Consider the following 24,906-nt stretch of genomic DNA (forward strand, 5'->3'; position numbering starts at 1 on the left):
TTGAACGGGGGGGAGTCCGGGAGAATCAAGGTTTAAGGATCACAAATAAAGTGATTTGTCTTGACCCAATTAGGGTTAGAATGTAATAATGTCCATAGGACTACAGTGTTTGGTCAATAACAGGAAACTATAAACCATATTCTAAAAAAATTAAACCTTAACATTGTGTAATGATATTTAAATGATTGTACAATACTATTTTGGTAACAATAATCAATATACAAGGAGCCTTCAGCTGAGTGTCCCAGCAGCAGGCCCCAACGTCAGTATGGACTGCCGCTAGTACAACCCAAATCTGCCTCCACTAGAACCGAAGGAAAAAACAATAATTATAACTAGATACCAGAAATAAAAGGGTGAGAAAACTAAAAAGGTCAAAAGAAAACAAAGCTCTCAATTCAAATGGGATTTTTAAGGGAGAACCAGTACTGTTTTTGAATGTAAGCGCAAAAAAACAAAAAATGTTTGAAAAATATCAATTTTAATACATCTTATAAAAATATACATAATACGTTAATTTACATAGACGTAAGAGCATTGGGCAAACGAGACACTCGATTTTGCATCTAGCCAACATGTTTCACACAGTTGTGCTTCATCAGGGCCTTGCACTCATCTTTTAGTTTCCTCTGATCTGTACAGAACATAAAAATATGTTATTAGTATCAAACAGAGTAAAAAAGAAAAAAGGAGAAAACATTTTACCATTATGTAATGTAATAGTTCATATATATTAGCAGTAAAAACTGCTCTGTGCTTACCTAGTTTGAAAAAGTTTTGAATGAATCGCACACCACTTAGCATAAGTACTTCACACCAGTCGAACAACCACTGCGACTATCCTGGTGAGCGTCAGAACCACCGGACAGGTATGTGAGGGTATTAGACCATTTCAGCCGGACACTCAAGGGATTATAAAGTTCTAAGAATTAGAGAGTGCGTAATAATAGTCATGATGGTAATAATAATGTATACTAGACAAGTTAAATTAAATTAACTTTAACCCGAAAAGTTACTAACATCCCCTTAGTGGCCAAACGCTCATTCTTAAAATGAGTAAATAAGGTAGATAATTTTGGATTTAAGGTAGAATTCAAATTTAAATTTAGGATGGAATTAATACCAGGATCAAGGCATTGTATTTGGGAATATTATATCTTTAATTATAATATTGTGCTACATTCCTATTTTTGTCGGTATACATATAGATTTTTCTTAATAAATTAATAAGAGGGTCCTTAACTACTAGCCGACCAGCCCACCGTCATTATACGGCGGCAGGTCGGCTCTTCTGGGCGAGAGCCCGTAGCTATACGGTCCGCTCTTCGAGCGGCCACTAGGGGGCGCGTGCGCGCCGCCCGCTCGCCCCCGACTCCCGTGCGTGTGCCCGGCGGACTCGATCGCCGCCGGGCCACCCGCGATTGCTCGTTACAGAGCGGGGACCGGGAGCTGTGTGTGTAAACACACAGCTCTCGGTCCTGTCAGCGGGGGAAATGCTGATCTTCTGTTCATACAATGTATGAACAGAGGATCAGTGTTTCCCTAGTGAGTCCCACCCCCCCCACAGTAAGATAACACACAGGGAATACTTAACCCCTTCCCCGCCCCCCTAGTGTTAACCCCTTCACTGCCAGTGGCATTTTTATAGTAATCCAATGCATTTTTATAGCACTGATCGCTATAAAAATGCCAATGGTCCCAAAAATGTGTCAAAAGTGTCCGAAGTGTCCGCCATAATGTCGCAGTACCGAAAAAAATCGCTCTGATCACCGCCATTACTAGTAAAAAAAATATATTAATAAAAATGCCATAAAAATACCCCCTATTTTGTAAACGCTATAACTTTTGCGCAAACCAATCAATAAACGCTTATTGCGATTTTTTTTTTTTTTACGAAAATATGTAGAAGAATACGTATCGGCCTAAACTGAGGGGAAAATGTTTTTTTTATATATTTTTGGGGGATATTTATTACAGCAAAAAGTAAAAATATAATTTTTTTTTCAAATTGTCGCTCTATTTTTGTTTATAGCGCAAAAAATAAAACCGCAGAGGTGATCAAATACCACCAAAAGAAAGCTCTATTTGTGGGAAAAAAAAAGGACGCAATTTTGTTTGGGAGCTACGTCGCACGACCGCGCAATTGTCAGTTAAAGCGGCGCAGTCCTGAATCGCAAAAAGTGCTCTGGTCTTTGACCAGCAATATGGTCTGGGGGTTAAGTGGTTAATATATACCTAATTTTATATGATCACCGATTAACAGATAATATGGAAATTATCGATAATAGAAAACCAGTTAGTAAATATCTGTATGTTCCACGGCATATAGGAAAATATGAGGACAGAGAATCACATACTTATTCTCTCATATTAAAGCCTACATGAAATGCTTTGATTTAATAGCCTCAAAGAGATGCATCCAATCAAACCAACGCTAAGGATTATAGCAGCACATATGTAGAGAAACAAAAATAATCTACAATAAAAGGGCCAGTACATACTCGATAATAGTCCAGCATTATCCGTGGCCAGCATAAATATAAATGATGACCCAGCCTAGTAAAAAAACAAAATCCCCATTGAAACATCAACGTATGAAGAAACGCGTCTGGGTGGCGTACAGTGACGTCACTGTGCTCGATGTGAAGGAAGAAGGGCTCCTATAGTGCCGGCCGCATTTGTTTTTATGCTTTTTACAATCCTTGTTTGTAAGTACAATATTTTTTTTTAATAAATTGGCCTAAATGGTATCACCCTATGGGTCCACATGCATGGATAGATTATTGCAACTATACGATCTGAGGTTACACTGTTGGGGCTCCTGTCATCCAGTGGTTCTACCTTGTGGATGTAAATTGCACTTTTCATTGCTGTTTAAACCTGCCATTGTTGATAAAGCGGCTTTCCATGTGGTGGCGGTCCCTCACGAATGTTTTGAAGCTCACTGTGGTGTTGTTTGTCTTGATTGCGGACACAACGTATTTAATCAGCCACTATTTTTGGACACTATTTATTTAACTCATTTATGTGTGGTTTGAAATCCACTCTATTTTTAATTACTGTATTTATTGGCGTATAACCACTCACTTTTTTACCTGAAATAGAGGGGAAAACTGTGCCCTGCGTGTTATACGCAGGGGGGCCGTGGAAAGTTTTTTTCCCTGAAACTTCTCTCTTAAAGTTAGGGTGTGTGTTATACGACTGTACGTGTTATACGCCGATAAATACGGTATATCTAGTCTTTGGTTGCTAGTATATTTTTGCTGGCGCAGTTTTCTTGTTACTTATATTATTTGTGTTTATACCACCTAATTGCAGCCTTCTGGTTTATTATTGCTTGTGTTAATTTGTTAGGTTAGCGCAGTTTTTTTGTATTATACTATGTAAATTAACGTGTGGTGTATATTTTTATGATGCATAAAATTAATATTTTTCTAAAACAATTTGTTTTTTTGTGCTTACTTCAAAAACAGTACTGGTTCTCCCTTAAAAATCCATTTGAATTGAAAACTTTGTTCTACTTTTGACCTTTTTTGTTTTTTACTACTACCTGGGACTGGGAGACCCTCCTATCTGTTTTGTCTGGAAATTCTCTTTTTAGGGCGAGAAAACTATTTTGTCCAAAGTAACTTCAGAATGTAGGAAGCGATTAATCTTGCCCCGAGAATCTGGGTAGTTTCTGCTCAATGAAGGATTTTTCTTCGTGACCATCCAGGTTGTAGCGCAGGACCACAGGGCGGTAGGCCCCGTGAGGGGGACTTTAAAGTGAGAGTAGGATTGGTTTTAGCTTTGAAAAGGCACTTGATGGTGTTTGCATCCTGTGATGGGGTATGTGTTGCAGGAATTACTCAGTTAGGTTGCGGTTTCATCATACCCACACTTTGATGCCACATAGTGTAGAGGTACTTGCCTTCATCCATCTCCTTAAAGGAGGTAAAATCAGAGTCAACGGATCCAAAACAGAGATACTACTCCTCCACGCAAACTGAAAGACTACAGCTAGGACCTCATGGACACCACCCACCATCCTGTGACAGATCATTACCCCAAGTACCAAGATCAAAAGCCTGGGAGTAACCTTTGACTCAGATGTCGATGGATGCGCAAATAGGATCAGTAGTCACGGAATCCCATTACCTGCTCCGACTACTGCGTTGAGACTTATCCCCTTCATCCGGAAGAGGATACAGAGGTAGTAGTTGGAACAATCATCAATTCTATACTCGACTACGCAAACTCCCTCTACCTAGGACTACCAAAATACCAGATCTCGCTTCTACAAGTTGTTCAGAACACAGCAGCCAGGTTGGTAACAGGAAAGAAACCCTGGGAATCCATCACCCCATCCCTGAGGCTCAGGGTACTTTGTCTGGCAAAGCAGATGCCAACGCGGCCCTCTTCCCCTCTGCTCAATGCATCAGTCACTCCTTCCCTAGCCCCGCGATGTCCTCCTGAGGAGTCCCCTGAACTGTTTGACCACAGTGTTGGGTACATGCTGCAGGAGGTGGCGCAGTGATTTGAAAGCTCCGTTGATGGGTACACTGCTAGAGGAATGAATGAATGAATGAAAACTTATATAGCGCAGCACATGCGAATTTAATCGCCTCTGGGAGCTTGTTGTTCCTGTCTCCTTTGGTATCAAAAGAGATGAGTCTTTCCAAGTGATGTATAGGTGAATTTTTTCGAGTGACTGATGTGATTTGTTTCTAAATGATTGCTGTACTGGGGGCGGCAGACCCTTCCTTCCTCCCTTTCCTTCCCTCCCCTTCCTTCCTTTCCCCTTCCCTTCCCTTACCTTTTACCCCCTCCTCCCCCTCCTCCCCCCTCCTTTCCATCTCTCCTCCATCTTAGTTTACTCCCATGACGGGCTAATGTTCTCTACTTATGGGCCTATGTTAAAGGACTAATGATGTTCCTGATTTTCTTCGGTCTTTGATCTGTCTGTGGACTTATGCTCATGTAGACCCTATATAGAATGTCATCGTGAAATTGGCCCTGTTATGTCTCTATACCCTTTTGTATTCTTTTGTTTATTATTTCTGATCCTTGGTTGTACACCATAACCCTGTTTTGAAAAACTTTTCAATAAAAACGAATTGATAAAAAAAAAAAGAGATGAGTCTTGATCTTTCTCCTGAATGCTAAGTGATTCTCCTCCAACCGAATGCTGGTTGGTAAAGCGTCCCATAGTCTAGGCCCCTTGGACCGCGAATCTCCTTTCTCCTTTGGACTTGTATCTGGCTTTTGGGTATCTGGAGGAAATTTTGATTGGTGAAACGCAGAACGCGATTGGGTTTATGAGCTTTTATTTTTTCGCATAGATAATGGGGAGCATTCCCATAGATACATCTATGCGTTAGACAGAGTGCTTTAAAAGTGATTCTCAACCTAGCATTCCGGGGTTGCCGGGCGGCCCCTTCGGTCACGGTTCCCATGCAGACCACCATCAGGGCCTGGAAGGACGCTAGGGGAATATACGCTAAACCCTCCCATGTCTCCCCTCATATCCCTCTCTGGGGTAACCCCCTCCTGCCCCACTTCCACTCTCTTCGTCCCAGACCCCTCGGTGTGGGCTAGTAAGGGGATAACACCTCTAAACATATTGTATCCGATGGCACTCTCATGACTTTTCAGGAGCTAAGAAACCGGTACTCGATACCGCCGCAGTGGACTTTCGGTACTGGCAGCTTAGGCACGCATACCGAAGCCCAATTCCAGACAGACTCACACTCCAATCGGACTCGATCGAGCGACTCTTGACTTCACGTTCCATGGGGCGCCCGTTATCTACCCTTTATCTTTATCTGGACGGAGCGTATGACACTGGGTCGACCCGCACACTTGAAAAAATGGAAGGCTGATATACCTGACCTGGATGACGAAAAGTGGGAGGAATGTGTCTCCGTGTTCATCCCGTCACTTATAGCAGCTAGAGACAGGTTCATCAGATCAAATTTTTACACAGGGCTACTACACCCCTCAAAGGCTGGCTCGTATCTTCCCCCAGCGAGACCCCCTTTGCCCGCGCTGTGGGATCCACGAGGGCTCGTTTTGGCACATGGTGTGGTCCTGCCCCAGGATCCGGCCCTACTGGAGCGGGTTGCCGAGGTCCTGAGCTCCGTGTCTGGGCTGAGATCCCGGTGGAGCCCCTACTTCTCCTCCTGAGTCATTTGGAGGAGGTGGAGGGGGACAGATACTCCAAGCTATTTCTTACTTTCTCCCTCTTCTATGCCAGGAGGGAAATCCTCCTCAAGTGGAAGGCGGCAGATCCGCCTACGGTAGACTCTTGGACCCTGTCTATCAATAAAGTGCTCCCGCTGTACAGGATCACGTATGAGAGTAGACAGTGCCCGGCGAAGTTTGACAAAGTGTGGTCCGTGTGGATTGATGCCAGGGGCTAGAGGTGGTTCCAGGTTCGGCTGCTGAACTATTCATGTATAATAAAAGCTGCTCCTTATTGCCTTCTCCCCCCTCACCCTTCCCCCCCCAGCCCCCCCCTCTCTGCGCTCTTTGCTCTACTGCTCTCCCCCTTCCTGTATGATCCTCAGAGGGGGGCGGGCATTGTTGAGGACCCCGATACGTTTCCTGTGGTACGGGTGGGGATTTGGACATCCTGTTTTTCACCCTGACAATGTGCAGTGGCTAGGGACTTGGACTCGCTATGTGCCCTACAAACTCCCCCTGATGTTTGTGTAATACTGTGCTTTTGTATACATGTGTCTATGTAACCCTGCTTTTTTTGTCTCAATAAAACATCTCTGTTAAAAAAAAAAAAGTGATTCTGTCTTTTACTGGTAACCAGTGAAAGGCTCCTCAGGATGCAGTAACGTGAGCCCAGAGAGAGGGGATGCCCAAAAAGGACAGCAATCTGGCAGTCATGTTCCCCCAGCAGCAGCATACTGCCAGGTTTTCTACAGTGATGAGGAGGGAGGGGATGATGAGGTCACTGACTCTACATGGGTGCCTGATAGGAGGGAGGAGGAGGAGGCACATCTCCAACGAGGCAGGATGCCCTCCAGGGGCCAGCTTAAAGCGAAGGTTCACCCTAAAAAACATCTATGTACCATCCCATCCAGCATACTTGCGTCAGCTACAGTCTGCTTTTTTTTTGCTCTGTATTTACCGTTTAATCCTTCAGTTTTTTTTTTCTGACTTCCGCGGGAGTAGGCGTTCCTATGAAGAGGGGACATGATTGACGTCCGGCCTATGGCGCGTCACGCGTTCCCAAAATAGCCGGACTAGGTCTCGGCTCTTCACGGCCCGCTATATGGCGCCTGCGACGGACTAGGAGCTGACTGCGCAGGCACTGTATACAGCCGAGTCCTATTTCGGCTATTTTTCGGAATGCGTGACGCACCATAGCTGGACGTCACTCATGTTCCCCTCTTCATAGGAACGCCTACTTCCGCGAAACTAGGGATAATAAACGGTAAATACAGCGCAAAAAAAAAAGGAAGCATACTGTAGCTGATGCAAGTATGCTGGACGGGATGGTATATAATTCTTTTAGGGTGAACCTCCACTTTAAGGGGGTTGTAAAGGAATGGTTTTTTTATCTTAATAGCTTCTTTACCTTAATGCAGTGCTGTTTTTCATGTCGTCCTTGTTCGTTTTGATCTCAAGTTGCTGTAATTCTTCTCTGATCTCCACATTTCCGGGTTGTCTGTTTCCTGATGACCACAGTACTGGGAGCTTTCTCTCTGTGGTCACTAATCAAGGAGGGTGTGATTACTGGTGTCTAAAACCCACAGCCCAATCAGTTTCGTTGTCCAAACCATCACTGCCCTGTATTGGCTCTGTACATCATAGAAGCAGGAAACAACATGCAAAAACAAAGCTATTAACTGCAGGTACATTATATGATTGATTTTTATCTATCTTTAATCATTTTTAAAAGTAATCAGTTAACTATTATGTCTCTATACCCTGTAAACAGTAATTTCAGCAAAACAAATTATTTCCTTTACAACTCCTTTAAGGGCAGCACACCGACTGCATCACAACGCAGAGCTCCGCATGTGCAGGGCGCTGCTGTCTCTCAGCGTTATTCCAAAAGTTCTTTGGTGTGGGCCTTTTTTGAGACGAGTGCATCAGATCGCACCGCTGCTTATTGCAACATATGTCTCAAGCGTATCTCATGTGGCCAAAACATCACCTGCTTGGGCACCACATGCTTGACCAGACATATGTCGACCTGCCATGCAGTTCGTTGGCAAAAGACCCACACCAAAGAACAAAGCAGACCTCTCCTTGCTCCTCATCAGCTGGGATCTCCAACCCCACGATCCCCCCAGTCCTCTCTGAAGCATGCACTTATAGGAATGAAGGTGGTAGAATCAGGTGTGTCACAGCCAAAGTACTTGCAGGCAATCTATCTTTTGGTACACCAACGGTAGATTGTACCAGGCAAATTTCCCTGCCCCAGCTGCTTGCAGCGCCGAAAGAAGTTCTCTCCCAGCCATCACATGCCCAGCGGTTGAATGCTAGCTTAGCTAAATTGCTAGCACTTTAACTGCTGCCATTTTCAGTTCGTAGATTCTGCCCCCTTCCGTGAGTTTGTGGAATGTGCGGTACCTCAGTGGCAAGTTCCCAAACACCACTTTTTCTCACGGAAGGCGATTCCGGCTCTCTACCGGCATTTTGAAGGCAAAGTCCATGCCTCGCTGGACAGGGCGGTCAGTAGTAAGGTGCATATTACCACTGACTCATGGTCCAGCAGGCATGGACAGGGACGTTGCCTATCTATCAGGGCGCATTGGGTGACTCTGCTGGCAGCTGGGAAGGACGCAGGACAAGGTACAGTAGTGTTGGAGGTTGTTCCGCCACCACGCCTCCAAAATGCTACTACTGGTTGTGACACACCTCTCTCCTCCACCACTCCTCTTCTTCCTCTGTGGCCTCTTCCTGTGCTGATGTGTTCTTGAAACCAGCGGGTGCTCCGTAGGCGTTCAAGGGGCTACGCAGGTATGCAGGCAAAGAGATGCCATGCAGTGCTTGAGCTGGTGTGCTTGGGGGACAGGAGCCACACTGGGCCAGAGTTCTGTCAGCTCTGCAGGGGCAGGCTCAGAGGTGGTTGACGCCACAACCAGCTTAAGCCAGGAATGGTGGTTTGCGACAATGGCCCAACCTCCTCTCGCCCTGCAACAGGGACAACTGACCCATGTGCCCTGTTTGCTCATGTCCTTAACTTGGTGGTTCTTGGCAGGTACCGGGCTTACAGGATGTCCTGAAGCAGGCCATGGAAAGTCTGTGTGCATTTCCGACGGTCATATAATGCCAGTGCTCGGCTGGCAGACCTCCAAAAGGAATACAACCTGTCAAGAACCGCCTAATCTGTGACATTGCCCACAGGTGGAACTCTACGTTGGCCATTGCTGCAGCGGCTGCACATGCAGCAGAGGGCCATCAATGAGTATCTGTGCCAATATGGCAGCAGGACAGGGTCACGAGAGCTTGTTTTTCCCACGCCAGTGGGCCATGATCAGGGATGCATGCACTGTCCTGTCACTATTTGAGGAGGGCCACGAGGATGGTGAGCAGTGACAGTGCATGCATCAGTGACACTGTCCCTCTTATTCACCTGTTGGAGCACACGCTGCGTGGAATAATGGACAGGGCCTTTGAGGCAGAACAGAGGGAGGACGAGGAGGACTTCCTTACCTCTCAAGGCCCCATTTATCCAGACAGTGTTCCTGCTTGCCCGCCTATCACACAGGAAGAGGAGAAGGGAGGAGGAGGAGATTGTGTTAGCATGGAGGTGGAGCTAGCACTCAGCATCAGCAGCAGCCTTCAAGGATCAATTACAGTCCCAAGAAAACCCAGAACTATGTTGCTGGGACGAGGTGGCTGCGGATCCTGTAGTCCTCAGTGACCCAGAGGACTCCGCACCGATGCCTCAGCAAACCTACGCTGTATGGCCTCCCTATCCTGCAAAGCCTGCAGAAGGATACTGCATTCGTGCTATCAAGGAGAGGATCACTACTGGCTGGCAACCCTCCTTGATCCATGTTACAAGAGTAAGGTTGCGGGACCGTATCTTGCGGCGCAGAGGGAGCAGAAGATTGAAACATCTTCGGAGGCCTTACAGAAAGGTCTGTGCAACGCGTTCCCAGAGACTGGGAGGTTACAAAATCCTGGTCCTGCACAATGTGCTGCTGAGGTTTCGGTCAGTCACAAAAGGAGCGGTGGAGAAGGTGGCCGTCTGACCGATGCGTTCAGGCAATTTTTTAGTCCGCAGCCCAAGGTATGATCGTTCAGCACCATTGCAGTGTCTGTTTTACATGTGCTGGAATACCTAGGGCAAGATCAGACTTGGACACCTTTCCCTCCATAAATCCTCTGGCTTACTGGGTCTTGAGAATGGATCACTGGCCAGAGCTTGCACAGTACGCAATTGAGCTACTGGCTTGTCCTGCATCCAATGTTCTTTCAGAACGCACATTCAGTGATGCTGGAGGCTTTGTAACCGATCACAGGGTGTGCCTCTCCACCGTCTCCGTCGATCGACTGACCTTCAAAAAATGGATCAGGCTTGGATCACCACCAGCTACCAAGCACCTGATGCTGATGTAACTGAATAATTTTTTTTTTAAATGTCAGATCCCTTCAAGACTGCCTATGCTGATGCTGAGTGACTATCTTGTTATGCTGAGTGACTATCCTTTTCCTCCTCAAGGATCATGCTGATAGCTTGTAAGAACATTTTTGGTTCTGGGCACCGCCACCAGTGGCTAAGGCCCAATTTTTCTGCCCCTGTTTAACAGGGGCGTGTAATTACAATTCTTGATGCAATACTTTGCAGCGGGCTCATTCCTGCGCTCCAACTAGAGTATCTGTGAGGGGTTGCAGTGTTGTGGCACCAGCACCACCACCAACAAAGGCCCAATTTTTCTGCCCCTGTTGAACAGGGGCATGTAATTACAATTATTGATCTACTATTTCACAGCAGGGCCCATTCCTGCGCCCACCAAGAGTAACTGTGAGGACTTACAGTGTTGTGGTACCAGCGCCAGCACCAAAGGCCCAATTTTTCTACCACTGTTCAACAATGGCATGTAATTGCAATTCTTGATATAATAGTTCACACAGCAGGGCGTTCCAGCACCCACCAAGACCAACTGTGAGGGCTTACAGTGTTGTGGCAACACCAACACCTAGGGCCCAAATTTCTGCAGAGTATATACGGCAGGCCCCTACTTTCAAGCATCCAACTTACAAACGACTCCTACTTGCAAATGGAAGGAGACAACAGGAAGTGAGAGGAAATCTACCCCTAGGAAGGGAAATTCTCTTCTGTAAGAGGTTATCGACAATCCTTGTTTCACTAAAAAAACACATTTTCAAAAAATCATTTGTCATTGGGACAGAAAGTGAGGTGCAATCTTCTGAACAGATGCGCACAGACAGTAAAACAAATGTTACAGGTCTGATAACCCTTCTCTGTTTTCAGAAAAGCTTAAAAATAGATTTTTTGGCTGGAGCTACACTTTAAAAAAGTACCAGTTCAAAATTACAAACAGATTTTCTACTTAACAACAAACCTACAGTCCCTGTCTTGTTTTCACCGCCTGTATACTGCTGTTCAAAGTATATAGGGTCAAATGGTCTGGTAATGACCTGGGGGGAGGGGGGCGGGGAAACCCATGCTATTTTTCTCAATGATTTTCATCCATATTTCAGGGATCAGACATTGCATTAAAGCCGCAAGCAGTTTTAAATGACTTTTTTCTTATAGTAATCTTATTTTGTGCAGGGACAGTTCTAAACCTGTGCCACTTCACAGGCATACTATAGATCAGTGGCGGCTGGTGAAGTTTTAGGATGGGGGGGCGCCAGAACCCGCCGTTCCTTTTTGACCCCTCCCACTTCCCATAAGCCCCACCCCTTATAGAATACTCACTCCGTCATCTGTATTCCACTTGCTTCCACCCATAGTGTCAGGAGTATACAGCCCCAGCATTGCAGCACAGAGTATACAGCCCCACCATCACAGCACAGAGTATACAGCCCCAGCATTGCAGCACAGAGTATACAGCCCCACCATCACAGCACAGAGTATACAGCCCCAGCATCACAGCACATAGTATACAGCCCCACCATCACAGCACAGAGTATACAGCCCCAGCATCACAGCACAGAGTATACAGCCCCAGCATCACAGCACAGAGTATACAGCCCCAGCATCACAGCACAGAGTATACAGCCCCAGCATCACAGCACAGTACATATTACACCCACCTGTATGTATTACTCCCCTCCCTGTACATATTACCCCCTCCTTAACATATTACCCCCTGCAAATGTTACCCCTCATCCCTGTACATATTACACCCACCTGTACATATTACCCTCATCCCTGTACATATTACACCCACCTGTACATATTACCCCCGTACATATTACCCCCGTACATATTACCCCCGTACATATTACCCCCGTACATATTACCCCCTCCTTTACATATTAACCCCCTTCCCTGTACATATTACATCCTCCTGTACATACCCCCCTTTTCCCTGTACATATTAACCCCTCCTGTACATATTTCCCCCCTCCTTGTACATAGTACACCCACCTATACATATTACCCCTGTACATATTTCCCCACCCCCCCTGTACATATTACCCCCCCCTGTACATATTACACCCTCCTGTGCATATTAACCACCCCTGTACATATTACCCCCCCTCCATGTACATATTACACCCTCCTGTGCATATTAACCCCCCCTGTGCATATTAACCCCCCTGTACATATTACCCCCTGTACATATTACCCCCTGTACATATTACCCCCTCCTGTGCATATTAACCCCCCTGTACATATTACCCCGTCCCCCCTGTACATATTACACCCTCCTGTGCATATTAACCCCCTGTACATATTAACCCCCCCTGTACATATTACCCTGTCCCCCCTGTACAAATTACCCCCCCTCCATGTACATATTACACTCTCCTGTGCATATTAACCCGCCCTGTACATATTAACCTCTCCTGTACATATTACCCTGTTCCCCCTGTACATATTACCCCCCCCCCCCCAACATGTACATATTACACCCTCCTGTGCATATTAACCCCCCCTGTACATATTACCCCCCCCCCAAACATGTACATATTACACCCTCCTGTGCATATTACCCCCCCCTGTACATATTACACCCTCCTGTGCATATTAACCCCCCCCCAGAACATATTAACCCACCGTACATATTACCCCGTCCCCCCTGTACATATTACACCCTCCTGTGCATATTAACCCCCCTGTACATATTACCCCCCCAACATGTACATATTACACCCTCCTGTGCATATTAACCCCCCTGTACATATTACCCCCCCCCAACATGTACATATTACACCCTCCTGTGCATATTAACCCCCCTGTACATATTACCCCGTCCCCCCTGTACATATTACCCCCTCCTGTGCATATTAACCCCCCCTGTACATATTAACCCCTCCTGTGCATATTAACCCCCCCCCCTGTACATATTAACCCCTCTCTGTATGTAGTACACCCTCCCTATACACAATACCCCCTCTTGCTGACATTTACCCCCTTCCTTTTACACATCCCTTCATGTATTGCATCCTCCGTGTACATATTGCCCCCCCCTCCCCCATCCCCCTACACATTGCCTTCTTGTTCCTGCACTAAGTTGTCCACCATCTCCAAATATATGCCTGGTAGGGGTTAACGCAGATGCTGGCGCTGACTCACATTCTCTCCTCACATTCTTGAGATCGCTAATCTGCTGACCTGTCAGTTCCTCAGAGTACACAGGACAGCAGAGCTGAGAAAAGTCACATGGCATAAGTCCCTGAAGTCAAGCCAGAGCACTGCAGGCTTCGCAGAGAGAGGTCTGAATCTTCTTACCTGGTGGCAGTCACAGCACGAGAGATGTCCACCTGGAGCACGCCTATGTGAAGGAGCTGGAGGACAGGGAGGAGGTAAGCCAGGAGGAGGAAGAGATGCTCCGTACTGCCATAGCGAGTGACGCTACTGCTCTCCACAACAGCAGTGAGCCGGAAACCGGAAGTGACGCGGCAGTGGCTGCAAAAAGCACCACCCAGTCTCCTTCAGTCCTCAGACTCCCCACCAATCAAAAAATAGAAAAGGAGGCCACATACCAATCAGTGAGGAGTGGGAGTGTTTGCGGGCGCAGTGCTTGCGCCCCGAACCCTCCCTTAACAAGGGCAAATCAGCTTCCCAGCTTGCAATCAGCTGATTGCAAGCTGGGAAGCTTCCCATAGACCGCCGTGTGTCCGGCGCCCAGACGCTCTTAAAGTGACATTTAAAAAAAAAAAAAATCATTTTTTTTTTTGCCAAAAGCTTGGGGGGGGGGGGGGGGGGGGCGGCGCCCAGGTGCCCCTTATGGACGGGCCGCCACTGCTATAGATACCCAGCAGGTACGATATTTAAAGGAATTTTTCAAAAAAAAATTCACTTTAAGCATCATTAAAATCACTGCTCCAGAAAAAACGACAGTTTTTCAAACTTTTTTTTCATTGATACATGTTCCCTGGAGCAAGAACCAGGTTCTCAAACCCGTTTTTCATCAATAACTTGCATATTAGCCTTTAAAATGAGCACTTTTGATTTCGAACGTTCGAGTCCCATAGACTTCAATAGGGTTTCAATGTTCGCGCGAACGTTCGGTCCGTTTAAAGGTTCTGGTGCGAACCTAACGGGGGGTGTTCGGCTCATCCCTTCCTCTGACAAGGTTTGAGGATAGAGGTGTAGCACCCTGCTCCCAATGAGTGGGTGCTATATGTTAAAATTATAGTTTGTCTGAGCAATAGTTTGGCTCAGAAAGATTGTATTTAAATTGTGGTTCTGCTTCAGTTCAGCTGGGTTGCACGTTTTTCCACTTGACGGTAGGTGTCACTGTCACCATTGGTCAAGGTTGGAAATGCAATAGGTTGAATGTATTGGGTACTCATTTTTCAAAGATGGCTCAGAGGTCGTGGTCAACCCACTGTGCATTCTGAGAGGGGGTACTTAAGGGGCAGACACCATTTTGTGAGGTCGGTTTTGCCTGATCCGGACCTGAGGGCCCTCCTGGCCTCAGGGATGTATTGGCGGTTCCTGCCTTGGGGCCACGCTGGCCCGGGGCTCCATTTCTGAGATGTAGGCCCAGGAGCCTCTGGGGCCTACTGATCCAGGGATGGTCCTGTGTCGCCTTGCCTGCTGGAAGGGACAGAGCAATTGAGGACTCAATTGGAGGATGCATCCAGATCAACATTTACCTCACAGTAAAAAATAATAATAATAAAAAATCCACATCAATAATGATTCCCAAAAATGATTTGGGATTTATTATTATTGTTGTAAAATGTGAAGAGGGGTGGTGGCGCTACCTCCCTTCAAGATGACCAAGAGAGGTCTAGTGGTTAACAGACTATGATCCAAACACCAAAGTACTATATTAAATAGTGTTCTCAATAAAGTGAACCAGTATGTTTATGCAGTGACATTAAATACATCTGGGACAGCTAATTGCTGGTTAAACAGTGATTAATCCGTGACAGGTGAAATAGACGCAAGATAAACTCTATAATATAAGATAGAATGAGATATCCTAATAACCTGTGTAAGATATCAATAAACATCTGAAAAATCCCAGTGTGACTTCAAACAGATAAATTCAAATAGACCAAAAGAAATAAAATAAAAATCATAAAAGTGCTTCAATAAGAATATCAGTGACAGTAACCGGTGCATTAGTAAATAAAATTCAGTCTATATTTCCATCCAATGAGTAGAAACATCTGTGTAAACGGTTGAAAAGATGAATCTTCAGGTAATTTTAGGTGAAAATTAGTCTCCACTTACCAAATCCTAAGACCCCTACAGGGGCATCAGGCACATCTGATCCTATACAAGTGTCTCCATGCAGTGGGCCCTTGGATACAGAGGGAAGCGATCACTCCTTGGTTCACCGGTTATCCAGCACAGAGGGTCAGTGGCAGGTGGCAGTTAGATATTCTGAAAAATCCCCAATCGCACTTTAGGATGGGAACAGGTGGTTGCACTCCAATTGTGTAACTGATGACATTTCACTATGATGATTTCTTGTTTATTATCACAAGGCTTCTGAGTGAGAAATACGTGCAAACAGGCAGCGTGGCTCATAGACCTCACAGGGGGATTATGCACTCAAATGTTGCTGGACACATGGCTGAGCCTTTTTTTGTTTTACTTGGGCGTCATGGAAATCTGTCAGAGTTCCTTAATACTCTTTTTTCAGGCTTTAATATAGAGAGACTTGATAATGGAGGCTTTTTGTTGCTGTTCTGAAGATATTGATATCTTACAAACTCAATGAAATTGAGTTTGACACCCCTGGGTTACACGATTGGAGTGCAACCACCTGTTCCCATCCTAAAATGTTATTGGAGATTTTTCTGAATAACTGCCACCTGCCACTGGCCCTCTGTGCTGGATAATCGCGTGAACCAAGGAGTGATCGCTTCCCTCTGTATCCAAGGACCCACTGCGTGGAGACACTGGAATAGGATCAGATGTGCCTGATACCCCTGTAGGGATTATAGGATCTGGTAAGTGGGCACACATGAGGGGATCACCGAAGTCACCATTTATCTGTTGCGAGCACTATTTCACCTGAAATTACTTGAAGATTCATCTTTTCAACCGTTTACACAGATGTTTCTATTCATTGGATGGAAATATAGACTGAAATTTATTTAAGGACAGCTGTAAGCCACATCAATCATATGTGTGCGAAACTGCTGACACACACAAACTACTAATGCACCGGTTACTGTCACTGATATTCTTATTGAAGCACTTTTATGAATTTTTTGTTTTTTTTTGGTCTATTTGAATTTATGTTTGAAGTCACACTGGGATTTTTCAGATGTTTATTGATATCTTACACAGGTTATCTTATATTATAGAGTTTATCCTACGTCCATTTCACCTGTCACGGATTAATCACTGTTTAACCAGCAATTAGCTGTCCCAGATTAATTTAATGTCACTGCATAGACAGCTTAGTTCACTTTATTGAGAACACTATTTAATATAGTACTTTGGTGTTTGGATCATAGTCTGTTAACCACTAGACCTCTCTTGGTCATCTTGGTGGGAGGTAGCGCCACCACCCCGCATTACATTTTACATTTATATCCTCCCTAGGGAGTATTCCAGGGGGGCTGCAACCTTTTGGTTTTTACCTAAGCGCGGAATCCCATCCTTTTTTCCTTATTATTGTTGTGCATTTTTTTTATTTTATATTATTATTTACTTTTTTATTATTATTATTCCTTATTAATTTACTATCCTCTAGTCCAGTTCTGTCAGGGAGTTTTTTTTTTTTTTCATACATTTTAGATTTTTTTTTTTTTTACCTCTATCTTTGCCCATTCATGTCCATGGGGACACTGTTGTACTGCTCCTGCCCCGGAAGTGATGTCACTTGTTGTCATCAGGCATCTTCCTGAGTTTGGAAGTGGATTCCCCCTGATACTGAGCTGGTTTCTTAGTGTGTGGTTTTTGGACACCTCTAAATGCCCAAAACCCCCCCATACGTCGGGCAGGCTCGGCAACTCTCGCGCTGACGTCCTGTACGCTCAGGACGTCAGCGGGAGAGGCGCTGAGACTGCCCGAAGATACACGATACACTCGGTATATGCCGGCGCAGTATTCAAACTCGTGGCGGGAAAGCGGGTATCGGCGTATATCGCGCACCCACGATTTTGCCCTGATTTTCAGGGCAAAATAGTGCACGGTATACACCGATAAATACGGTATGTATTCATATATATATATATATATAAACATCATATAGAGAGAGAGAGAGACGGCCTGCTCCTGTTGAACAGGCACTGCTGTAAATTTAGTGGGGGTCTGAGCTGCTATTTGGCTCAGACTAATATGATTATTTGTAAATTTAGCCTCTGTTCCAGCCATGGCTGTGCTGAGAGTTCCACCATTGTTCGCCTGGGGGTGTCATTACCACCCCAGGCCAAGGGTGGCAGCAGCAAGGTCAGGGTGTATTGGGTGTTCCCCTCAGCAGTGAATCTGTGCGAGTGGTTGCCCCGCTGTGCATACTGGGGAGCGGTACTTAAGGGACAGACGCCATTGGCTGGGGTCCGTTGTTCGTGCCTTGTGGCCCGCATGGCCTGAGGTGCGTGTCTTGAATCCTGATTCCCGGACCACGTTGGTCTGGGGTCTCGGCTTCGCCTGGTAAATTGGCCCACTGAGTTGGGCTTGACACCTAATCCGAAAGATAAGGTGACGGTCCTGGGGGTTATCCTGGACGAAAAACTAAGTATGATTCCCCAGGTTAGACAATCGGTTTCGAGAGCCTCCCATTTTCTACGACTTATCCACAAGGCAAAACATCTCCTGACCCAAGACCAGAGGAAAGACTTAGTCCAGGCACTAATTATTTCTCGCCTTGACTTTTCAAATGGAGTCCTACTAGGCATTCCAATTAAATGGTCTAAGAAACTGCAGCTGGTGCAGAATCAAGCAGCCAGGCTTATCTACAATCTCCAAAAGCAAGATCATATCAGCCCTGTGCTCAAAGAACTTCACTGGCTCCCTGTTACAAAACGGGTCAATTTTAAAATCCTCTGTCTGATCTACAGGGGCTACCACCAGCTGGGCCCACAGTTCCTATCAGATCTGACTCCACACTATATACCTAGACGCTGTCTTCGCTCAGCCGACAAAGCTCTACTCATTGGCAATACTGACAGGCTAATTTCTATAGGAGGAAAACGGATTGGCTCCGCGGGGGCGACTCTCTGGAACCAAATCCCGCTTAGCATTCGCATCTCCCGAAGCCTATATGCGTTCAGGAAGAAGCTGAAGACCTGGCTATTCTGCCAAGCATTTCAATCCTAGGCCAATTTTTCTTCGCTGATTTCTTTTTTATTTCTTCTCCCTTCTCTTTTAATTATGCTCCCCATGCCAGAACATCCGGGCTATTTTGTCACAAAGCGCTTTGGCACCACCGACCGGTGGTATATGCGCGCTTCCCAAATAAATAGTAATAATAAATAAATAATGGTAGGCCCAGTAGTCAGACTGTGGCCTGCTTTTGCAGAGGTGATCCTGTACCGTCCATCCTGTGGGAGGAGGCCACCTGATGAAGGAAGCCAGGGGAGGACCTATCCTGGAGGGGGCCATGCAAGAGGCTGTTACCTTGGGAGAAGGCCTGGAAACCAGGGCTGTGGAGTCGGAGTCGAGGAGTCGGAGTCGGGGGAAATTTTGGGTACCTGGAGTCGGAGTCGGCAAACAATGCACCGACTCCGACTCCTACTAAATTTAGATTGGAATAAAAAAAAAAAAAAAGCAAGTTTAAATGTCCCAATTCACAAAAAGTTATAATTAATGACTTCTCTACTGTAAGAATAAAGACCAATGCATGCAGTGCCTCACGTAACCGCAAAACGAACACGTTAAGTGACCGTGAAGAAGCATGCTTTTCATGTGCTTCACTATATGGCACGCAACGCACAATTAGGAGCTGCAATACTTATACTTTCCATAGTGTTGTGTTCTGCTTTTACAGGGAACGCATGTTAGAGAACCAGTAAGTGTCCAAATAAAAAAATTCCAACAGGAGTTTTATAAAGCACTAAAAGAAGTTGAAAAGTATGATCGCTCATCAAAACTTACTGTTGAAGAAGCCATCCTTGTTTATCCAGAGATCGTTAGTGATGTGGCCAGAATAGTTACTGCAATGCCACCCACCCAAGTCAGTGTCGAAAGATTATTTTCAGCCCTAAAAATAATAAAGTCTGACTTAAGAGCCTCTATGAAAGAAGATCTGGCAGAGGCAATTCTCTTCCTTAGAACTCTACATTGAATTGATTTGCATTTGCTAAGCCTAGAACTACATTTCAAGATTAATATAAACCATTTCTAGGTTTTGCAGATTTTGTTTTTGGTTCATTATAGATAAGCTTTGTTTTTGTTCAAAAATACAAACCACATTATTTGGTTGTTTTAGAACTGGTAAAGATCCTGTTCCTGATGTTTATGCCTGCTGCTACTATCCAGTCACTTGATTGTTTTCATTGTGTTTGTCTTTTGCTTAAACTGTGCAATACAGTAGACTGTTGGCTTCCCAGCCAGTAGTCCTGTGGTAGGTTGCGTTTCTTTCACTCAAGGAATGTATAAAATACATTTGCATATTAATACAGAGGAGTCGGAGTCGGGGAGTCGGAGTCGGAGTCTGAAGTACATAAAACTGAGGAGTCGGAGTCGGAACATTTATCTACCGACTCCACAGCCCTGCTGGAAACTTCATTGAAGGATGCACCAGACACTGAGAGGCTTGACGGTGTCGCCTGTTGGTCCTAAAGTTCTAATTAGGGTTGTCCCGATACCACTTTTTTAGGACCGAGTACAAGTACCGATACTTTTTTTCATGTACTCGCCGATACCGAATACCGATACTTTTTTAAAAATGTATCCATTGGTCCCCAAATGCAGCTGTATGTCCCCAAATGCACAGCACCTGCAGGGCACTAAATAGGAAAGCTGCTGGGCCTGCATTCCCCAGCGAATGACAGCTTAGTCAGGCTCTGGTCTTACAGGGCATGAACGATTCTGACTGACACTGCATCTGCTGTGAAAATCATTTGCCCAATGAACCCTGATGGATGAGTTATTATGGCACACTGATTAACTGCAAGAAAATAGCTGCCCCCCCCCCTTTTGTTTTATGGGTGGTAATTTTAAGTTTTTGCTTTGGGGGTTTCCCAAAGCACAGCTTGTCCCTGGCTATCCGTTTTTGGAGCTGCTGATTGCAGCACACTGCTGCATTGTTTGAAAGAAAAATAAAAGTGAAAACAAAAGTGGAAGAATGGTGTGCAATGTAAACATTATATTATATCACTCACACACATTGTCCTGTTCCCATAGATAAAGTTAGGTCTATTATATTTATATATGATTAAAGCTGACCTGCTGCTGGTCACTGCTGTAGCCTCTGCGTCTAATTCATCAGCGCTCGGGGGAACATACATACCAGCTTTCATTTGAATAGCTGTGTGTTCCCCGCCGCGCGTTATAAATAGCCCCTCCCCCTTGTCCAGGCACTTTGACAGACAGATAACCTGTCCAATCCTGAGACGGGGGGTTATCTGTCTATCAAAGTCCCCGGACAAGGGGGAGGGGCTATTTATGACGACGTGCGAGGGGGAACACACAGCTTTTCAAATGAAAGCTGGTATGTATGTTCCCCCGAGCGCTGATGAACTAGACGGCGGCAGCAGCAGCAGAAGCAGCTCTCCTCCATTAGTGGTATGTAGTAGCCTGTTTTACATACCGGAGGACTGCTCTGCTCTCCGCCTCCTCAGTCCGCTCTCCGCCTGCTCGCCGCCCCCTCTCCGCCCACTCAGTCCGCTCTCCGCCTGCTAGCCGCCGCTCTCCGGCCCTTTCAGTCTGCCCTCTGCCTGCTAGCCACCCCCTCTCAGCCCGCTCTCCGCCCCTTTCAGTCAGCCCTCCGCCTGCTAGCCGGGTGAAAAAAAAAAGTATCGGATCTGGCATCGGGAGCATTTGCGCGAGTACAAGTACTCGCGCAAATGCTCAGTATCGGTCCCGATACCGATACTAGTATCGGTATCGGGACAACCCTAGTTCTAATATATATATATATATATATATATATATATATATATATATATATATATATATATATATATATTGTAAGGGGTTAGCTCGGTAGCGGGGGTGTGTGACCCTCTGGATGGGTTCACTACACACGGAACTATACAGAAAGGCAGTCGAAGACGGTTGAAAACAAAGATTTTGGTTTATTCTTCCATCTTGCTGGAAACAAGTGCAAGCATCCGAACAGCATTAACAAAATCAAACATAAAATAAACCCTGGCCACTTGGGGCGTCTACCTTCCACACAGGAACCTATCTATGGATTCTGGCGCAGCCTATTGCTGGGCAGACACTGCTGGTCATACAGCAGAAAAACAAATAGTCTTTTTGATTTTTATCACACAGAAAAATCAACAGCACCTCACCTCTTCAGAAGTATTTCAGCTCACTGCACTCCTTCACTGAGAAAGCCTCGGGATGCAGAAAATCAGTAATAATCCTCTGGATTACTTATAGAGGCCTTAATTGCCTCATTCTGAACAGCTGAAGTTTTCCAATGCCCTTAAATCTTTCTGGCTACTTCTGCAGCCGACACCTGATAATAATTGGTGTATTGTCTAAACAAGGCAGAAATGTATCTCCCGTCTGTAACAACACCCACAGATTTACCTGACTTCCTGTCACTATATATATATATATATATATATATATATATATATATATATATATATATACGTGTTCCTACACCTGTATTCATCTGACTAAATACAAGTAAATGTGCAATATATCATGGATTTGAATAAAACATTTTTTTTTCATATAACGTTCTTGACATTATGATGTTTTCACATTGGTGCAACTAAACTTTATCCTTTTTTTCCCGCCTCTTTGAGGGTGTGGCTTTTTTGACACAGTTTTCAATTCCACAATTTCCTATAAAAGCGCTTGCCCATGGTATGCGGGACTAGCCTAGCTCTGAGGAAGGGGGTGCGTCAACGAACCGCGTTAGCGGTACCCCGTGTTCTGTGCATGTCCATGCACTGTGTTTATGGCCTTTTGTCAGTTTCATTTTGTGATTTCCCACTTGTATACAATTTTTTTTTTATTATTATTATTATTATTATTATTATTATTATTATTATTATTAATAAATTATCTCTGGTAATGCACTAGGTGTGCACGCCTTCCATTTCTGTTTTTCTTGTAGTTCCTTTTGTATAACCCCATCTGAGGAAGGCAGCATCCACCTAGCTTTGGGATACCATATATACCTTTTTACACCACTATTTTATTTGATATCTGTTACATCACACCTTGGAAGACCTATTAGCGCTGGAAGTGACTGTTTTTTTGATGTGACGGTTTGTTTACATAGACTGTCCGCCTGATATCCTGCATATGGAATCTATATCAAGAGACATGATATATGCTCCATGTGGGTTTCGGCTGCATAAACATTGAATGACTCTTGCACTAGAAACCTAAAAGTTTGGCTTAATGTGTTTTGGTATTAGAATTTGCCAGTGTGAGTGGGCCGTCCTCTGATAGTAAATATAGGGTATTTGTTGCCCAAGTCACTTTATGATAATTAAAAGTCTCATCTGTAAGTGCTATTAGGGATGAGAACGAACACCCCCCCCACGTTCGGTTCGCACAGAAACCTTCGAACGGACCGGACCGTTCGCAGCGAACATTTAGAACCCCATTGAATCTATGGGACTCGAACGTTCGAATTCAAAAGTGCTCATTTTAACACGTAAGACCCGGACCAAAATGCAGGTAAAGGACCAGGCCCCTTTTGCCGATTCGGGCACTGCGTCGCTTTAACTGACAATTGCCGCGGTCGTGCGACGTGGCTCCCAAACAAAATAGGTGTCCCTTTTTCACAAAAATAGAGCTTTCTTTTGGTGGTATTTAATCACCCTCTGCAGTTTTAATTGTTTGCGCCTATAAACAAAAATAAAGCGACAATTTTGAAAAAACTTCAATATTTTTTACTTGTTACTATAAATAAATATCCTCAAAATATATAAAAAAACTATCAAAATAACGCTTTATCGATTGGTTTCGCGCAAAATTTATAGCGTTTACAAAATAGGGATAGTTTTTTGCATTTTTATAAAAAAAAATTTACTACTAATGGCGGCGATCAGCGTTTTTTTTTTTTTTCATGACTGCGACATTATGGCGGACACTTCGGACAATTTTGACACATTTTTGGGACCATTGTCATTTCACAGCAAAAAATGCATTAAAAATGCATTGTTTACTGTGAAAATTACAATTGCAGTTTGGGAGTTGACCACAAGGGGGCGCTGAAGGGGTTAAGTGTGACTTCATCTGTGTTTCTAACTGTAGGGGGGTGTGGCTGTAGGTGTGACGTCATTGATTGTGCTTCCCTATATTAGGGAACACACGATCGATGACAGCGCCACAGTGAAGAACGGGGAAGCAGTGTTTACACACAGCTCTCCTTGTTCTTCAGCTCCGGGGACCGATTGCGGGACTCCAGCGGCGATCGGGTACGCAGGTCCCGCGGCCACGGTCACGGAGCTTTGGAACGGGTCGCGCCCGCGACCCACGGCTGGGCATTTAACAATCACGTACAGGTACGTGATTGTGCGCAGCCGTGCCATTCTGCCGACATATATCGGTTAAAGCCTAATATGCAAGTTATTGTCGTAAAACGTCTTTGAGAACCCGGGTCTTGCCCCAGGGAATATGTATCAATGGAAAGCAAGTTTTAAAAACGGTTGTTTTTTCTGGAGCAGTGATTTTAATGATGCTTAAATAAAAAAAATGAAAAATTCCTTTAAATATCTAATAGTCTAAATGTCTATAGTATGCCTGTGAAGTGGCACGTGTTTAGAACTGTCCCTGCACAAAATGTAATGTCTGATCCCTGCAATATGGTTGAAAATCATTGAGAAAAATAGCACAGACACAGACAGTGCACACACCACGTAGCTTTAGGTGCACACTGCAGAGGACATGGGCAGTACACACCACGTAGCTTTAGGTGCAAACTGCAGAGGACACGGGCAGTACACACCAAGTAGCTTTAGGTGCAAACTACAGAGGACAAAGGAAGTACACACACCACGTAGCTTTATGGTGCACACTGTAGAGGACACAGGCAATACACACGTGAGAATACTGCAGCTAGCACAATCACCTGCCTGCCAGTAAATTAGGAAGAGCTGATCTAGCTAAACTACATTGCAAAAACATTGGGCTAACTTTACTGTTTTTTTTTTAAAGCACAAAACAGTTTTTTTTTTTAAAACGCGTTCAAAAAATTGCTG

General features: G+C 45.0%; 1 protein-coding gene and 1 long non-coding RNA gene across 4 annotated transcripts in view; one reads left to right on the plus strand and one right to left on the minus strand.

The window, feature by feature from the left end:
- Positions 1–24,906, plus strand: part of SLC26A9 (solute carrier family 26 member 9) — a 736,991-nt gene that overhangs the window by 435,637 nt on the left and 276,448 nt on the right. The gene's annotated exons all lie outside the window — the stretch shown is intronic.
- On the minus strand, positions 463–14,037 carry LOC120927152. Its single transcript, XR_005747046.1, has 3 exons — positions 13,883–14,037; positions 762–922; positions 463–634 (listed from the first exon to the last, which is right to left on the minus strand). It is a non-coding gene; the product is annotated as an uncharacterized LOC120927152 (long non-coding RNA).

This window comes from Rana temporaria, chromosome 2, assembly GCF_905171775.1.
Source record: "Rana temporaria chromosome 2, aRanTem1.1, whole genome shotgun sequence".
NCBI classification, from domain to species: Eukaryota; Metazoa; Chordata; class Amphibia; order Anura; family Ranidae; genus Rana; species Rana temporaria.